Genomic DNA, 16,254 nt, shown 5'->3' with positions numbered 1-16,254 from the left:
GTACTCTGCATCAGCGCCTTACTAAACGCTACAAGCAGCAGACCGCCATGGAGAGGTACTCTGCATCAGCGCCTTACTAAACGCTACAAGCAGCAGACCGCCATGGAGAGGTACTCTGCATCAGCGCCTTACTAAACGCTACAAAGAAATAACGAAGGCAGACGTGCTGAGCACTGTCCAGTAGCCAGGTTACCAACTTAGCACTAAACCTGCAGAAAATAGTTCCTTCTCAGGTTTCTTATATTTAGCTAACACTTTGCACTATTTTATGACACTTTATTAAGCACTTCTTACTTATTCTTTAATTTTGCACCTTAATGTTAAGAGATAATTGTTAAGTGTTCATTGTGATTTTAGACCTGTTTACATTTGAATTATTTGAGTGTTTTCCATGGTTGTGTTGACATTTCTGCTTCAGAGCAGGGTTAAGTTTAAAAAAAAAATGTTTCAATTTAATATATTTTTCTCCTGGTCCTTATTTTAAATAGGTCATAAAAAATATCAATAATTATCGATATCGAACGATATGAAAAACTTATATCGTGATACAGTTTTCAACCATATTGCCCAGCCCTACCTTGAAGACTAAAATAAAATAATAAATAAAAAACAGCGCATACCACAGGAACGGAAAATCTGAAAGTTTTAGTGCTTTTGAAACCGTGACTTTTTCAAGCAACAGTATACCTTGAAACTGGTAACCGACCCATGTCTAGTCTTTTGCAGAAGGGAATCATAGGGGCAGAGTGAAAAGTCATAGCCAGGAAAGTGTATACCTGAAGTTAAATTTTCACACATTAGAAAAACAGGATGAATTTATGGAAAAGTGATTAGATGGCAATAAATTGCATGATCAGATTAAGGCTTCTTGCCAAAGCAGTATATTACTGGGACAGATGTAACTGTGTTTTTTGTTTTCTTAGAACTTAAAAAAAAAGGAAATGTATTTTCCCTTACATATTATCTGAATGAATAAAGTACGGGTGATGAGAACTAGACAGTCAGTCTGTCTGGACAGTAACACAATGTTGGCATGATAATGCCAAATCAAATTTGGCCTGTTCACAGACTACTGTCAAATACAGCACTGGAAGCAAATGTCAGACTGTCATGACTGATGAGGAAGCTTACAAGTCATGGTGAGAGCAAACATGATTTGCACACTGTTCAAAACCATCAACATCTCAATGGTCAATTTAGAATTTGCTACATCTGTCTCACAGTTAATCAATATACCATCCTCAAAAAAAACTACTATCCAAAATCTACAGAATTGTGATGCAGACAGACACCACTATAAGTCTACCTTCTGCTAAATGGGAATCGGATCTATCTATTTCCACCGATGCCAATTTCTGGACCCAAGTCTGCAAAAATACCTGTCATGACCAAAAACACTAACTTGCAGCTAATACAATACACAACTATCCACAGGACTCACCTCACTGGATGGAAATTATTTCACATGGGTTTCACTTCGGACATCTGTACCCACTGCACACAGAACTGCCCGGACACATATATTCATGCCCTCTGGCACTGTACTTCTATTAAACAATTCTGGAAAAAAATTACAGGGCTCTTTTCCACCTTCCTTGGCTACCGCATCCCAACTCCCCCATCTCTCTGTCTGCTTGGAGATACCGCCACAATCAACCTGAACCATCTTAACAGTAAAACTTTGCTTTCTAAACAAATTAGTAGGATTGGGATCTTTTTTTAGTAGGATTGGGATCTTTGTTTTTCTCTCTTTCTCCCCCAGCCCCACTACCTACCACAAATTGCTTCTCTATGTTTCCTCCCCTTAATAGCTTAACATCAATCTGCGGTTTCCCTCTGTGCTGCTCTGGCTGCCTTCTGGGGCAGTTGGGTGGATGAGTTGGAGGGGGGTGTCTACCCTGAGGGGGGGATGTACGCCCGGAATGACCTCCCTGCCGCCGCACCTCCGCAACCCTCTTCCTCCCCTGTGACTGCCGGGCCGGCTCCACTCCCCACACCTCACTTTTTAATGCTCCTCACACTAGATGTCTATCATTCACGCTCCCATTCAAGAAAACAACAACCAAATCAACTAGGAATAGGGCCAAGTGGGGCGCTCTGTGGGGGGCCTGAAGAGACCCTGCGCAATCGCGCCCCATCTCTTTTAATGCATCACATATTAGAGGAGGCACATAATCAGACCATAGGAAATGGCAAGGGCAGTGCTTGAGGAGAGACCTAAATATGTTCTCCTCCGCACCTTTTTTAAAGCACCTAGACATTAGAAGGCACACATATCACAGGGAGGGTGGGGTTTGTGGATGGGTCGGTTAGATAACAACTGTTGTCGGGGATGGGGAGGGCGGGGGTGCAGTGGTTCTGGCATCATTTGCCCTTGGACACCCCACTCCTCTCCCCTCGGAAGCCCTGTGCCAAATAGTCGTTGTATACTGTATGTTACATGTGTCTTGGGTTATGTAGGTTTTGTGGGTATTTGTAATTATTTGTGTAACGCCTATGGCAAAACTTAATAAAAAAAAAAACTGATGTTTTTAGTATAGCTATATAAATATGAAAAGTTTCTGACAAGCAACTTATCACACAACCCCGCTGACACACTGCAGGTTTGTGTAGTTGTTTTTTCTGCTTAAATATACCAAATTTAGCTTAATTTGGAGTTCCCTTAAACTAGCTTTTTTTAACAATTAAAAATACAAAAGAAAAATAAATTAAAAATACATGTGTCACTACTCTGGTGGACAAACAATAAAAATGGGGACTGTTTCAAAACATATTTTTGGCATTTCTGTACTTCAATGTCTTGTCATTTATCGAATGAAATATCCGCTGACACCAATATGTCTGCAATGAATTAAGATCAGCCAATATATATCAGCCTTGCCGATTCATCAATTAAGTTCGGATGGAAAGTTCTTAGACCACTCCTGCAGAATTATTCACTTCTACGCCACTGATCTGTATGTTCAGTATATTTCAAACAATCGTTGCATTATAAGTACAACACTAAATACAGTACTTTTGGAGTGTATTTGGCTTTGTTGGGGAGAAACTATGAGTGGTTGGAACATACTGAACACACAAATCAAAGTATTCCTTTTAACGTTGTGTAAAAGAGAAACCTGGTTTTCACTTAGTTCGGGCATACCATGAAGCAAAAGCCCTCCGCCCATGTTTCATCTCAATGTCAGGCTGTCTAATAATAATAATAAAAGTTATACTGTCAGTATAAAAGACCTCACAATACCAATGACTGGACTTTGGACCAATGTGTAAGATCTGTGTTTATAGTGCTGCAACTAGCCATTATTTTTATTATCATGTTATTTTACCAATTTGTATGATATTTTTAACTGTGTCTTTATGTCTTGTGTAAAGCACTTTGAATTGCATTGCTGCTGAATTGTGCTATACAAATAAAATTGCCTTGCCTTATCAATTCATCAGTATCATCATTCATTCATTTATTTGTATTTCTGTCATGCCATAACATTTGGCCCACATGGGATTACAATTCAATTCATTTTCTCAATGATTTGTCTACAAAACATGGGAAATCACATTATCCTAGGGCACGAGGTGACGTCATCAAATGTCTTGTTTTGTCCAACTAACTTATCAGTTGAGAACCTTAAATCATTAAATGTTTGGCATTTGTGCTTAAAGAATCACTTAAATGATTAAAAATGTATTAAAATAGTTGCAGATACATTTTCTTTTTGATTGATTAATCGTCTAATTGTTGCAGATCTATTTGTTTACCTTACAGGTCTTACTTGATAAAAAAAAAGCATATAAATTCTGTCTCCTTCTTAGGATAGTAAGCTGTGGTTACTTTGCACCGCGGCTCCATAAGCGAATTGTCTAAGGCCTGAACAAAAAAAAGACAGCGATGACACAACCTCAACACTGAAACAGTTCTATTAGTTAAAACAATAGGACAGGATGCAATCAGCCAACCAGCCTTCCATTCAGACAGTCCTCCCTCAACATCACACTGTTCAATGCCAGCTCTGTCTTCTCTCAATAATGCGCCCTAAAACAAAGTACCATCTTTCCTGTTTCCTCCTCATCACATGGGAGGAGAGCAAAAGAAAAAGAGTGCATCGTGGGGGCGAATGCATTCATTCAGCTGGAAGTACAACACACACAGTGTTTGACCACCAGGGTGGATGTTGCACTGCTGACTCTGTCACATGCTGCAGCAGCACTATGGACGTCCAAATCCCAATCAGAGAACTCCTGAGCACAGCAGGCTGTAAGCAGATCAATGTAAGGCTTAAGTATCAAATCTCTATAGAACTAAGAATTGTGCTAAGTACAACAAGCCAACGATGAATAATGAGCAAAAATTCCGCTCTAGCTGAGATTCAGAAGATTGTATAAGGACTTTGGACTTTGTATGGTGGCCCAATAGTGAGACTTTCCTCTATCTGTCCTTCTGAAGTGTCTTTGGCAATTTAATCAAGCCATACAAGAACCAAGAAAGACTCACACCAACCGACTGCTTTACTCCGGCTTCCTCCTGAGGAGGACACATGAAAGAAATGCACTAGGGCAGTGGTTCCCAACCTGGGTGTCAGGAATAAAACATTTCGGTAAACTTTGCTTTTCTTGACTGTATAGTGTTATCTATTCAGGCCTAATCAAGCAATCATGAAAAACAATTACTCTTCAATTGAACTGCACACAGCTCATGAACACGGACCCTTTGAGGAACCACTGCAATATTAGGATGGATATGGTGTAATGCATGCAGTCACACTTTGATAAAACAGTGCATGTGCATTTTTCAGCCAATATGAAGTTTCAATTACATAAGTCAGCTGCTCCCATTAGAAATGGATGTGAGACTCAATCTACTGCTGATAACTGGACAGCAAAGTGTTGAGGGTATAATAATTTCTCCTACTTAGGATGAATGCCAGCCTATTGGCTAGATGAGCTCTGAGTGGTATAGCCTTATGCAAGCTGCAATTTTGTATCAATGATATCCGTCAGTCCACACAACTCGTTCAAAAAAACAATTGACGCGTAGAATATGTACAAATACTGGGATAATGACTAGGGACAATAAAATAAGCCTGCTTGCCCTCAAAGGGATAGATATAACTTTGGGCCTAGACTTTGTTATCCTATCTTTTTCAGTCTTTCTAAACCACAAATCAGATCACTTATCTACTGACAAAATATTACTTTGACTGTGGAAATACAACATATTGTATATATATATATATATATGATTGATTGATGATTTTGTAACCAGTGAAAGGGTTGAGTTAAGGTAATGCTTCTGTTTGCCTTGTTAAAATCCAAAATCCCTGTTAAACCTCAAGTCCAGACAAAAGCTTGTGTCCTTTCATAGTTTAATACCGTCGACAAAGTCACAGCAGGGTGTTCATTTCTTCTGACAGTGAACTAAATTGCATTCTAACTGATTGAACTGAACAATCCCTTCATGTTTTCTTTTTGTTCGTGCAGAGGTAAACCAATACTGCTGCCGGATAAGAATATTTCACATGGACACATAGCTTTGATCAAATCAAACAGGAACTAAGTGGATATCTGTGTCTATGTCTCATCCAATAGTGAAGAAAAGAAGAGGTAGGACAAGGAGCCATGAACTTTTCTCATCCACTCACCCGAGACTGAAAGCGAAGAACAAATACTAAGAAGACTATTGATAGCTTATTTACTGCAGGCCATGATTTGAATGTGATCTACTACAGTAGTTGTGAATGAGTCTGTGCCCTTTGTTGCATAGCGCTCGCTACTTTCTCTTTGAACTCTACCTTCCTTATCAATCGATACATTTCGTAATCAACCGCCGGGGTGTTGACATTTGTTACTCTCTCTCTTTGAACTCTACCCTCTTTCCTCGTCAATCGATACATTTTGCAATCAACCGCCGGGGCATTGACATTTGTTTCACAATATCTTTTCAAGCTCTATTCCAATATTAAGCGGTGTACACACATGCATGTGCATAACCACACGTCACCTGACCAAGGTTACTATAGTTTTGCATTTTTCATTAGTTTTATTTCGTTTTGACTTTTTGTTTTCAAATTCAGTTTAGTTTGAATTAGTTTTTAAAGCGGGTTTGCTAGTTTAGTTTAGTTTTTATTTTTTGAAAATGCTTAGTTTTAGTTTAGTTTTTATTAGTTTTAGTGTTTTTTGTAAAATAATGTTATTTTTTCTGTTGGATTTGATTTGCGTTCTCCTTTACCTTGTTAAGGTAAGCTAGGTTAGCCTCCTTTTGTGCGCTTCTCAAATGTACTTTCAAATTCGTGGGTTTTTTCCCTTTAATAAAATTGTCCACATATTTTACCACCTTCCACTGCGAGGCAGATGCTATTATCTGACACAGTCGTAATCAAATAGGACTGTGTCGCTTTCTTCAGACCTTCAGTACCGCCATGATGCCAGGCGAGGGGAGGTGCACGGACATGTTGTGTTCAATTTGACGTGGAATGTCGGAATTTCTGGGTTCCCAGTCGGAAACTATACATGTCTACGGGAAATGTCATGGTTGGAAAGATATAACGTTATTTGCTCTATGAAAGACATTGACAAAAAAAAAAAAACTAAGAACATTTTATACCCAATTATTTTATTTTATTTTAGTTAGTTTTGCAAACAGACATTACAGTTTTAGTTTAATTATTGCTTTTTTGTAATGCCTCTTTTTTATTTTTATTTCTGTTAACCACAATGTTTTTTCCCTCCTAGTTTTCGTTGTGTTTGCACCTGACACATGCTTTCACTCTCATACATGTAAAAAGATACAGTCTGAATCACACAGATGCAGGTGTTAATCGCACACCAGATCAAAAGCTCAGCACGCCCCAATGCTGGCTGAGGCTGGATCAGTCTGTTCGGCGTTCACACTGTGATTTCATTCTGGAATGGGGTTTGGAGAGAGGCAGCACATGGGCCCACGACAAGCCAGAGAGAGGAATCAGTCAACTATAACGGCAGAGGCCAAGCGGGCCAGACATGAGCTCTCGCCAGCTCCGGACTGTAAAGTCTAGCAGTCACAGTCTCACCTGCTGCCCACAAGCCCTTGAGGTGACTCATCGTGGAGTAGTGAATGACTGGGGACTTTGCCTGCTGAAGGTGACTCCAGAAGCCATGCTGCTGTGGAGAGTTTTATCATGTGAACGAATGTTTTGCACCTAGCCTAGCTGGAAAATAAATATATTTGCTCAATGTAAGTTTATGCATATACTGCCTTTACAAGAAATCTGATTTACTATGTGTATGTTTGACACTTCAGTTATTACATGTATTGCCTTAAATCAGACCAATCAAACTAAGCAGCATTTTCCTCTGCCAAGAACATCAGATATATATATATATATATTTATATTTATATTTATATATCTGTATATTGTGTCAGTCAGACTAGGCAAGATCACCAAGCATGAAGACCAGATGGCACCTGTAGCCGAGCTGTGACATGGTGTGAGACAACTGTGGATGCTTCGGTTAAGACTTAAAAATAGAACAGGCAATCGAAAAATGATGCTTTAAAATGTGCAATGCACTTGCAGAAGAATGGCTCTGAAGGCAACTCAGCCACTGAATGCCTCAAACGTGCATTCTCAGCAATGTCATTTCCAGTCCTCAGTGCCATACATTCAGTGGCCTAAGTGTTCAGTTTGGAGAGCATACGCTGGTCATTTGAAAATACTAAGAAGAAAGGTCATGGAGGAGCTGTCCCTCCAATGCCCAAGTTTAATCTTACTAAACTACTCTACTTGATCACGGTGAGAGGTTATCACTGGAATGACTGATTTAATCTGAGGTTTCGCTCTAAACAGAGGAAACATTTATCCAGTGGTGTAAAAGATTTCTGCAGATTCTAAGATAAACCCCAAGGAAGAAAGCATTTATAAAAAAAAAGGGGTCTGTGTAGTCCAAATGGGAGCACTATTACCCATGAAGATCAAGTGCACGGTTTGTAATGTCACCTCTCTACACTGGTTATCTGGCGACCGAGGACCTTGCATTTCGCTTGAATAAAACAACCTTAACAACGTTATCTTGACTTGACTTTTACTTCCATTAATTACTCCCATTAGGTAAATGTCACACGCGGATTTAGCATGCGGGGTTATGCTGCACATACACGCTCAATGAGCGTCGTTTCTTCTTTGTATTCTAACATTTAAGTCCCCATATTTGTGGGAAACAAATCTTCGTTGGTAAATTGAAATGCGTCGTGAGGGCTAGACGTCAACGTTAAAACTTACAATCGGCTTTTAATTGCCTTACCAGAGAAGTACCCGAGTCTTCATCCAACTCCAAATATCACCACACAGATCTTGCCTCCGCTTGCAGTGTCTTCCAGCCTCTGGTCCGCTACGTCCGTCCGCCTTCCCTCCAAACTGCGTTCATGTCATGTGTTTTTTTCCGCTAAATTGTAATCGTAATCTTCTCAAAAGTGGGATGTGAAGAGAGCCCGGGTTCCGCCTACCGCACGCACAGCGACCCCAATCAAATTATTGTTGTGTGTATGTTGCGAAGCCAGCGCGCGCAGGGACACGAGAGCCCCCTATTTGGCACGCGCCTTTTTAATCGTCTGGAAATGATGACCCGCGCTATATTGATATCGTCGGTCGGTTAAAGGGTCATCCCCGCTGCTTTTAACTTGTTGGAAATGGAACTGTCATTACACACGGCGATGGTGGCGGGGTAAATTCCATGTTCATGGATTTATCGTCGGGCTTGAGCGCGCATTATGAGACAATGAGATAGCGAGTGGTCGCGAGGAGACCACACGCATCATGCATTTATTTAATCGACTCGATTGTTTCCCCTTTTTAATTCGATCCAAACATATGACTCGTGCGGGCCTTTAAGGAAAATCGAACCAATTGCAATGCTATTTTTTTTTACACGCAATCAACAACGTAAACAGCTGCCTGCATGAGCCATGTGTCCACAAAAGCTCACTGTTGCTTACGCACATATACGCACGCTCCTTTTCTAGGTCATCGTTGGTAGCGCGTTTTGATGTCACATCGCTCCGGGGATCGTCTCTTTTCTCTCTGCTCTAGCTCTATCCAAGCGAGGAAGACACACACACACACACACACACATGCAGTCAAATTAGATCAGGTTCCCTTATCCTGTGAACCTTCATCTGTATTCATGTAGGGCGGGCACATATTCTATACATAGGCATTCAAATACCCAACCTGTATACAAACACGCACATATACACAGCCTACCTGTATTTGCAAACATGCATTATCTTTTTCCCAATGCATTTATCAATCATGAGGCATTTTACACTTTCTCTCACAAATGCCATTCTGTCATTTCACCCCAGAATGAACCAGAAAGCACAGTTTCCTTTGAAGCTGTGGCAGTAAACCTGACCTTGTGGAAAACAGAGGACATTTAACCTCTGGGACATATAAGCTCAGCATCGGCTCTGAGGTTGACACAGTGGGGAATGGCTACACATAGAGGAAAGGGCCAGAGATGCTGAGAAAGTGGCTGGTGCATCCCAGGGGTCAGCAGAGCAGCTCAACAGATGTATGCTAGTAGTTCAAAGACAGATCTATGGTTTCATTTTGAGAGCACTGTCCTCTGGTTGTTCCTATTCCTGTTCACAAATAACACATTGGTATGCAAAGTTAAGCGCCGTCAACTAATGAGGAGGAGAGGGTAAACGCAAAGGACATCTGGCAACTGGTTCTGGAGGCAAAGTGTTTTCATTCAGCTGTATGAACTCCCCCTGTTCTTTCTTCTTTTAATGGTGTGTACCAGTCTCACCTTGCCTCACCTATCTGTCAGCTTAAAAGGTGATGCATGCATAGTGCTCCAGAGGACTTTCTGACTGCCAAGAGCACTACACAGCAAGGTGTAACCATAGAAACAGGGTGTAAAAAAGGTCTGCAACAGCACAAGTTAGATGACCACTTAGCAGGGCTGCTAAATGCCTAATGAAGTATGGCAGCAATTAATGTATTTTAGCTCACAAATGACATTTATATGTCAGGGTCCTCTGAGCCTATTTCTGGTAATTTAAGCAGCTTACTACACTGAACACATTGCACAAAATACTTATTCCAAATAGTAATACATGGTTGTTCTAATGTTATCCACACACAAAAACATATAACAAAACAAAAAGAAATAGAAAAGTCTACAGCCATGCTAGTGGTTCTGTCAGGCTGCAGCCTAATTTGGCACAGATCTTTGAGCTAAATGATAAAGTCACCTTGCTAACATGCTCCCAATTACAATGTTAGCATGTTGATGTCCAGCAGGTATAATGTTGACCATGTTAACCATCTTGGTTGCATGCTAACATTTGTTACACAGCTCTAAACACAGAGTCTGCTGAGTCTGAAGGGAAATTCATTAGTCAAAAACCAAAGTATTGGACAAACTGATTTTGTTTTCTGTTTTAGTTTTGGAGTTATTTTAATCTGGACCAAAATGGTGGATTGACCAACCAAACAACTGACAAACATTGCCACGAAAGTCACACAAAAGGTAAATTAAAATAACTTGCAGTTAGTTGGCAGGAGAATGTTAATGTGCATAATGATCAGACAGATTCTTCTTTTACCCTATGAAACTAACAATCTATAACGTATACAGAATAATACAGATTAAGTAAAACATTAACATTTAATGAGGACCTTGCTCGATATATGATAATTTCTATGGCACTTTCACTATTTTGAACATCATTTTATTACGGTTATTTTTGACAACACAGTCTTTTAGCCACAAAAACTCATTATGATTTGTTGATCAAAAGCAGTTTCATTCTTGCTCTCATGAAAAGACGTATTCATAAAAAAAGGGTTAAGTCATCTTTGTACAAACTGCAATACAAACACTATTGTACCCGGTGCATTACACCAAGAAAGCAGTACAGCCTTCGCAACAGCTTTGAATGGATTTCTGAAAACAATGGTGTCTGTGACTTCTAGGAGGTCAGGAAAACCTGCAGAACAATGTAAGACCATATAACTTTGGTGACTGTAAATAAATGGATGTAGACCTTTCAAAGGCAGGTCTAGAAAAATTGAACAAAGTCATTTTTAAACAGTTTAAAATGATCCTGCACCATAACAAAAAATGTCTCTATAATCTTCACTCAATAACTTTCAATGAGATCTTTTTTTTTTTTTTAAATGAGGGTCTTGTCCAAGGAGCTCCCTCACAAGTTTGGACTTTTTTTTTTATTTGTGGCCTCCTGTCCATCCTCCACAGCCCCACTGCCCACACCATCTAGATCATTAGGAGAAACAGGGAGAAAAGATGTCATCATAGACCACTAAACCCATTCAGTTTATTTTGCTGAGCCCTGCTGGAAGATGCTGCCATCAAACTCAATTAAGGTCAATCTTCTAGTGCTTTCATCATTTATGGAAGAGGATGCCAGTCACCATGTGATTACCCATGGCCCACTCATGGATGAGCAAGAAATAGCCATGCTGTGGAAATGATGTGGTTATGCAATTACCTGAGAGCTGGGGTTTGAGTGAGAAGAATGTGCTTTATGTAGGACCATAGTCAGTTTGGTGAAGGTTTATTAATGCCTTGTGAACTGAGTGTGATGGTGACTCACAGTCATGCTGTGTGAACATCAGCTTACACTGACAACACTTGACACGGTGCCTTGGGAGGTACAGGCATGAGTCAGTTTGTAGGTGTTAAAGAAAATGTCATGCCTGCTCAGTTGATCAGGTTTGTTTACATGAATACAATTAGTAAATAAGGAGGAGGAGAGGAATATGATCCATATTAAATATGTACAACAGTCATTTCATTTTTAGTCTATGTCATCAGCATTGGTTTCCCTTTATGTGGGTTTGGTTATTTGGATGTAGAATGTTTTATAACCTTATAATGTATCCCTTTTTTTTTAACATTTGTGATTTTTTTTTAAAAGAAATAATATTCTGTGCAAACAAACCCAGCTAGCCACTAGCTTATTCCAGAGTTATGATTTCACTTGTCTGTGTGTCCTTTAAGTTAAGCATGACAGTTCTTTCTTAACCTTGGGAAATTGTAGTTTTACAATCCCAATTTAAGGTTTACTTACTAGATTATTTTATGGAGCTTTCAACCATATAACACTGCTTTCATCAGCAGATATAAATATTTAAACTGCCATGGAAATGGAAGAAAAATCTTCTAATTTCATTTTACAGAAGACGATTTTGTTTGAACTTCAACACCAACAGGACACATCAGTTGAAAACAAAATGGCATTGTTATTATTGTTACATAATGATGCAGTAAACTAATCAGGGAGTTTCTGAAGCATTTATCAAGAGCAGACATCTGTCATACTAGGGGGATGTTTGTTATTATCGCCAGACTTCAATCATCTGAGAAAGTTTTTACAGAAGAAGTTCACAAAGTGTCCCCTCTCCTACACACATAAACACATACTTGGGCGGCCACCTGCCCATCCTCCTCTTTTGCCATCAAAGAGCCTGCACTCTAGCGCACATGTGTGTGTGAGTGAGCGTGCATCTCTCTCTCACACACACACACACACACACACACACACACACACACACACACACACACACACACACGAGAAATCCTGAGCATTATTCCTCTCTGCGGGAGGAATTCCCTGAAGGATCATGACTAGCCCTTTCAGGAGGGAGCAGAAACATTGAGGCCCTAAGAGGGAAGATGGTCAGGGCGAAACAGAGTATAAAGATGAAGAAAAAGACATTCTAGAATAAATGTTTGGTTTAGCTTTCAATGTAAATAATTTCTCCCTTACACATGGACTAAAACTTTTACATTGTTGACATTTCTTCTGGTGTTGATACAATATTCTGCTGTTTTGTGGTTACCATGAAGTTCATTAACAAAGAAATACATGTGGACATTTTAATTTAATGTGGAACTTGTCCCAATCAATGGTAAATTCAAATTATCATTGATTTGAGCAAGTTTTTGTTACAGTATCACTATCACAACAAATGTCATTTTGAGGTGTGAGTCCACCACTTGGTCCAGGCTGACATATATCAACAACTTTTGGATGGATTGGCATTCGATTTGGTACAGACATTCATAGTCCACAGAGGATAAATCCTATTCATCCATGCAATTAAAGTTTGATCATCAAAACAACACTTATATTAAGAGAATGCATCATTAGTTTGACTATCAATGTAAAAAAAAAACATATCTTTAGATATACCCTGTTGGTTAATAACATTCAGGCTTAAACTTGACTAGATGGTATCACAATGTTGTCTTAAGGGCCGTGTGGGAGAAATATTCCAAACATTGGTGGAATAATAAGTAAACAATAAAGGAGAAATACCTCATTTTATGAATGCTAAGATTTTATAAGACATCTAAACTATTTCTAAATGAATGTGTGGCTCATAAGTTCCTGAGTTATTGAATTCTCCTGTTTGGACAGCTGGCCAGAGTTTTCAGGGACTTGCCTGCATGAGACACGTGCATTACCAGTGTGGGTTCTTCTGTTTGTCATTTGTTTTCCAAGTATAGTACTTAGATGTATTTCCTTTTAGATCCCTGAGGAAAGGAACACAAACATTTCAGATGTAGACAAACACAACGCTGTACAGCATGTCCTTTGGATCAGTGTGGCTTCTCCATGAAAAGCTTCCCTGTTTACATGGACAACATTGACTTAATTTACAGCAACTGTTTGTCATAAGGACTTTATCAGATGGTGTAAAATTATTATAATATCAGATAATGGATGGAGGTTCCTCAGGTTCATGCCCAAATGTCCAATTTTCTTTGTCATAACCTTCTCCTTGTCATACTTGTATTAGCCTGGATCGGCAACAGTTCATTTTCAGGAAAATGGCAAAACTCTGTTCGTGGTGGGAAACAACAAACTTCAAGCTAGCAAGCTACACGCTGAAAATGGCATGTTTTGAAGAAAACTTGGGATTGTGTAACAAGGCAGGCTTGCTTTGTTCTTCTTGGGAATAATTGTAAAGATTTACAAAGAATATGTTTAACATTACAGCATTTACTATCCAACTGGGACATTTTGGGACCGACTGTGGCAGGAATGCTGTGGACAAAGTTACACATGGCGATACACTGGTAAGAGCAAATTACGTTTAACCATGTATCCAGCTAATAGCTCATATTGTGTGAACAGTTAACTTAATTTTGTATTGTATGTGGCGTTTTATTTTATCAGGGTGCAAATGTTCCACCAAAACAAGTTCCTTCCGGAGACCATTTTGCAGAGCCAGTGCCGCCCAAGACAATTGTGACTGGTTTAAAGAAAAGCAAACAACCCAGAGCATTTTTTTCTCCTATCCTGCAATGTATCTGTGGTGTAGCCAGACCTTACTCCACAGCGCTCTGGAGATAGGTCTGGCAATGCGAGATTATACTTGTACCGTCACGTGACAATTTCCTTCCAGTTTTCTGCAGCTTGCCTTATGATGCACTTCTTTTTTTTTTTTGTCACTGCTTGTCATGTTTTAACAAAATGTATCATCCTATTTATATCCACATAACATTTCTTCCACTACATCAGGGACATTACAAAACATTGTGTGCAACTTCAGCCGTTTCAGATCTTTCTGCATGTTTTCTATGTCAATGTAGACAGCAAGATTGAGTTAAAGAGTCTGTTATGGGGTGAAACGTAAAAGGCAAAACATAATGCTAACTGGGTGCGGCAAAATCCCATTATTTAAGTGATCTAACCTGCTCAAGTGTGGCACAGTAATGCATGACAAAAGCAGGGATATAAGGCCTGTTCGATAAGATTGAACTAAGTTCTCTGACTAAAAGTGCATTTGCTGAAATCCTATTTCTAGAACATTCTCTATACGATAAAATACAACTTTATTGTCAGCCAGGGCTGAAATTCTTTTTGCATACATTTGGGACATGGTGTACATGCCAACCTCATCCTTTCAAAATTGAATTCAGTGTGGCCACTGACTGTGTTATGTAAAATGGCTTAGTCAACTGACACAGATTCTGGAGCTGAGCCACTGCCACTGCCATAGTGAAAACTAAGTATGCATTATAAAGTGTCCCTGTGAGACAGTGAGCAGTTAATTTTGTGCCGAGTTATTAATCAACAGGAAGATCAAAGCAGTCAATGTGCTACTACAAGGTTAGTTACGCGGCACTGTTTGGCTGTCACTCAAGAGGAGACCTGGGTGAGCTCTGGCATCCTGCCTTTCCATGCCACCTGTCCTGGTATGATGCACAAGATGCTGATTGAATCGAAAAAGGAGGATTTCTTCAGGAAAAACAAATGGAGAGGTTTTAAATTATCCTGGAGCGGTACCATTGAAACTGTTGTATTATGACCCAACACCAGTGATGTTAATCTCCAGCTACCCTGTGCCCAACAGCAGTGATGACATCATTTCACTGTGAGACAGGCAGTGTGAGGGAGGCTGCTGCGCAGATATAAAACTACAAAGCAAGATGGATAAAAGATTTGATATGACAAGCAATTATACATAAAAGGCACTCAAATTATCAGCATAAATCATCAAAAAATGAGTTTTGGAAGCATATTTATTTTCTAGATAAAAAGGTTTATAACCAGAAGGAAAATTTGTATGGATTCTTTGTAAGGTTTCTGCCTTTTTTAAATCTTTAATAGTGACAGGTCAAAGAAATTTCTTCTCTTAGCTACGGGGATGAGAGTGAATTTATGCATTTATAACACCAGGAAATACAACAGGGACAACGCAAATCCTTATTATATAATTAGCTCTATAATAACATTAAGTCAAAACCCCACTTTGGACAGTCATTAGAGAGTTAAAGAATTAGGAACACACAGCCATTAAGGTGGCAGGAGCTACTGTGCTGTACTGTATCTTAGTGGCTTCACATACTGGTCTATCCTCAAGCTAGCTCTGAGTTATTCCAGGAAATAATAGAGAAATGGAATGAGCACGAACATAGCAAAGATTTTGTGGGGCATCTTCAAAAATCACTGGCATTCCACATGAAGCGAGAGCTGATGAAACATGTCAGCCATTAAGCCTCAGGAAAGAGGATATGAAGGCAGCCAATAGAGGGTCTGGCACAAATAATGGACAGCATATCCAGTGGTGGCTGAGAGATGGAGATTCAGCATGATCAGAGAATAAGTATCAGTACAGTATCGTTCCAGCTTTCATATGATGAACCCGTACTATATTCATACCAAATTGAATAAGCATTTCAAACTAGCCTGTGTAGTAGTTAGACTCCATTATGGATGTATTGGATCTCTCAAGA

At 39.5% G+C, this 16,254-nt stretch overlaps 1 protein-coding gene across 2 annotated transcripts in view; it reads right to left on the bottom strand.

Annotated features, from left to right (window-relative positions):
* The window catches only part of LOC114554094 (sodium-coupled neutral amino acid transporter 3), a 41,689-nt gene extending 33,162 nt beyond the window's left edge, over positions 1-8,527 (bottom strand). For both annotated transcript variants that reach the window (XM_028575687.1, XM_028575688.1), the window contains exon 1: positions 8,278-8,527. The gene's annotated coding sequence lies outside the window, so the exon portion shown is untranslated. The remainder of the gene's footprint in view (positions 1-8,277) is intronic.
* Between the last annotated feature and the right edge of the window lie 7,727 nt (positions 8,528-16,254).

This window comes from Perca flavescens, chromosome 4 (assembly GCF_004354835.1).
Source record: "Perca flavescens isolate YP-PL-M2 chromosome 4, PFLA_1.0, whole genome shotgun sequence".
NCBI classification, from domain to species: domain Eukaryota; kingdom Metazoa; phylum Chordata; class Actinopteri; order Perciformes; family Percidae; genus Perca; species Perca flavescens.
This window is presented reverse-complemented; position numbering and strand designations above follow the sequence as displayed.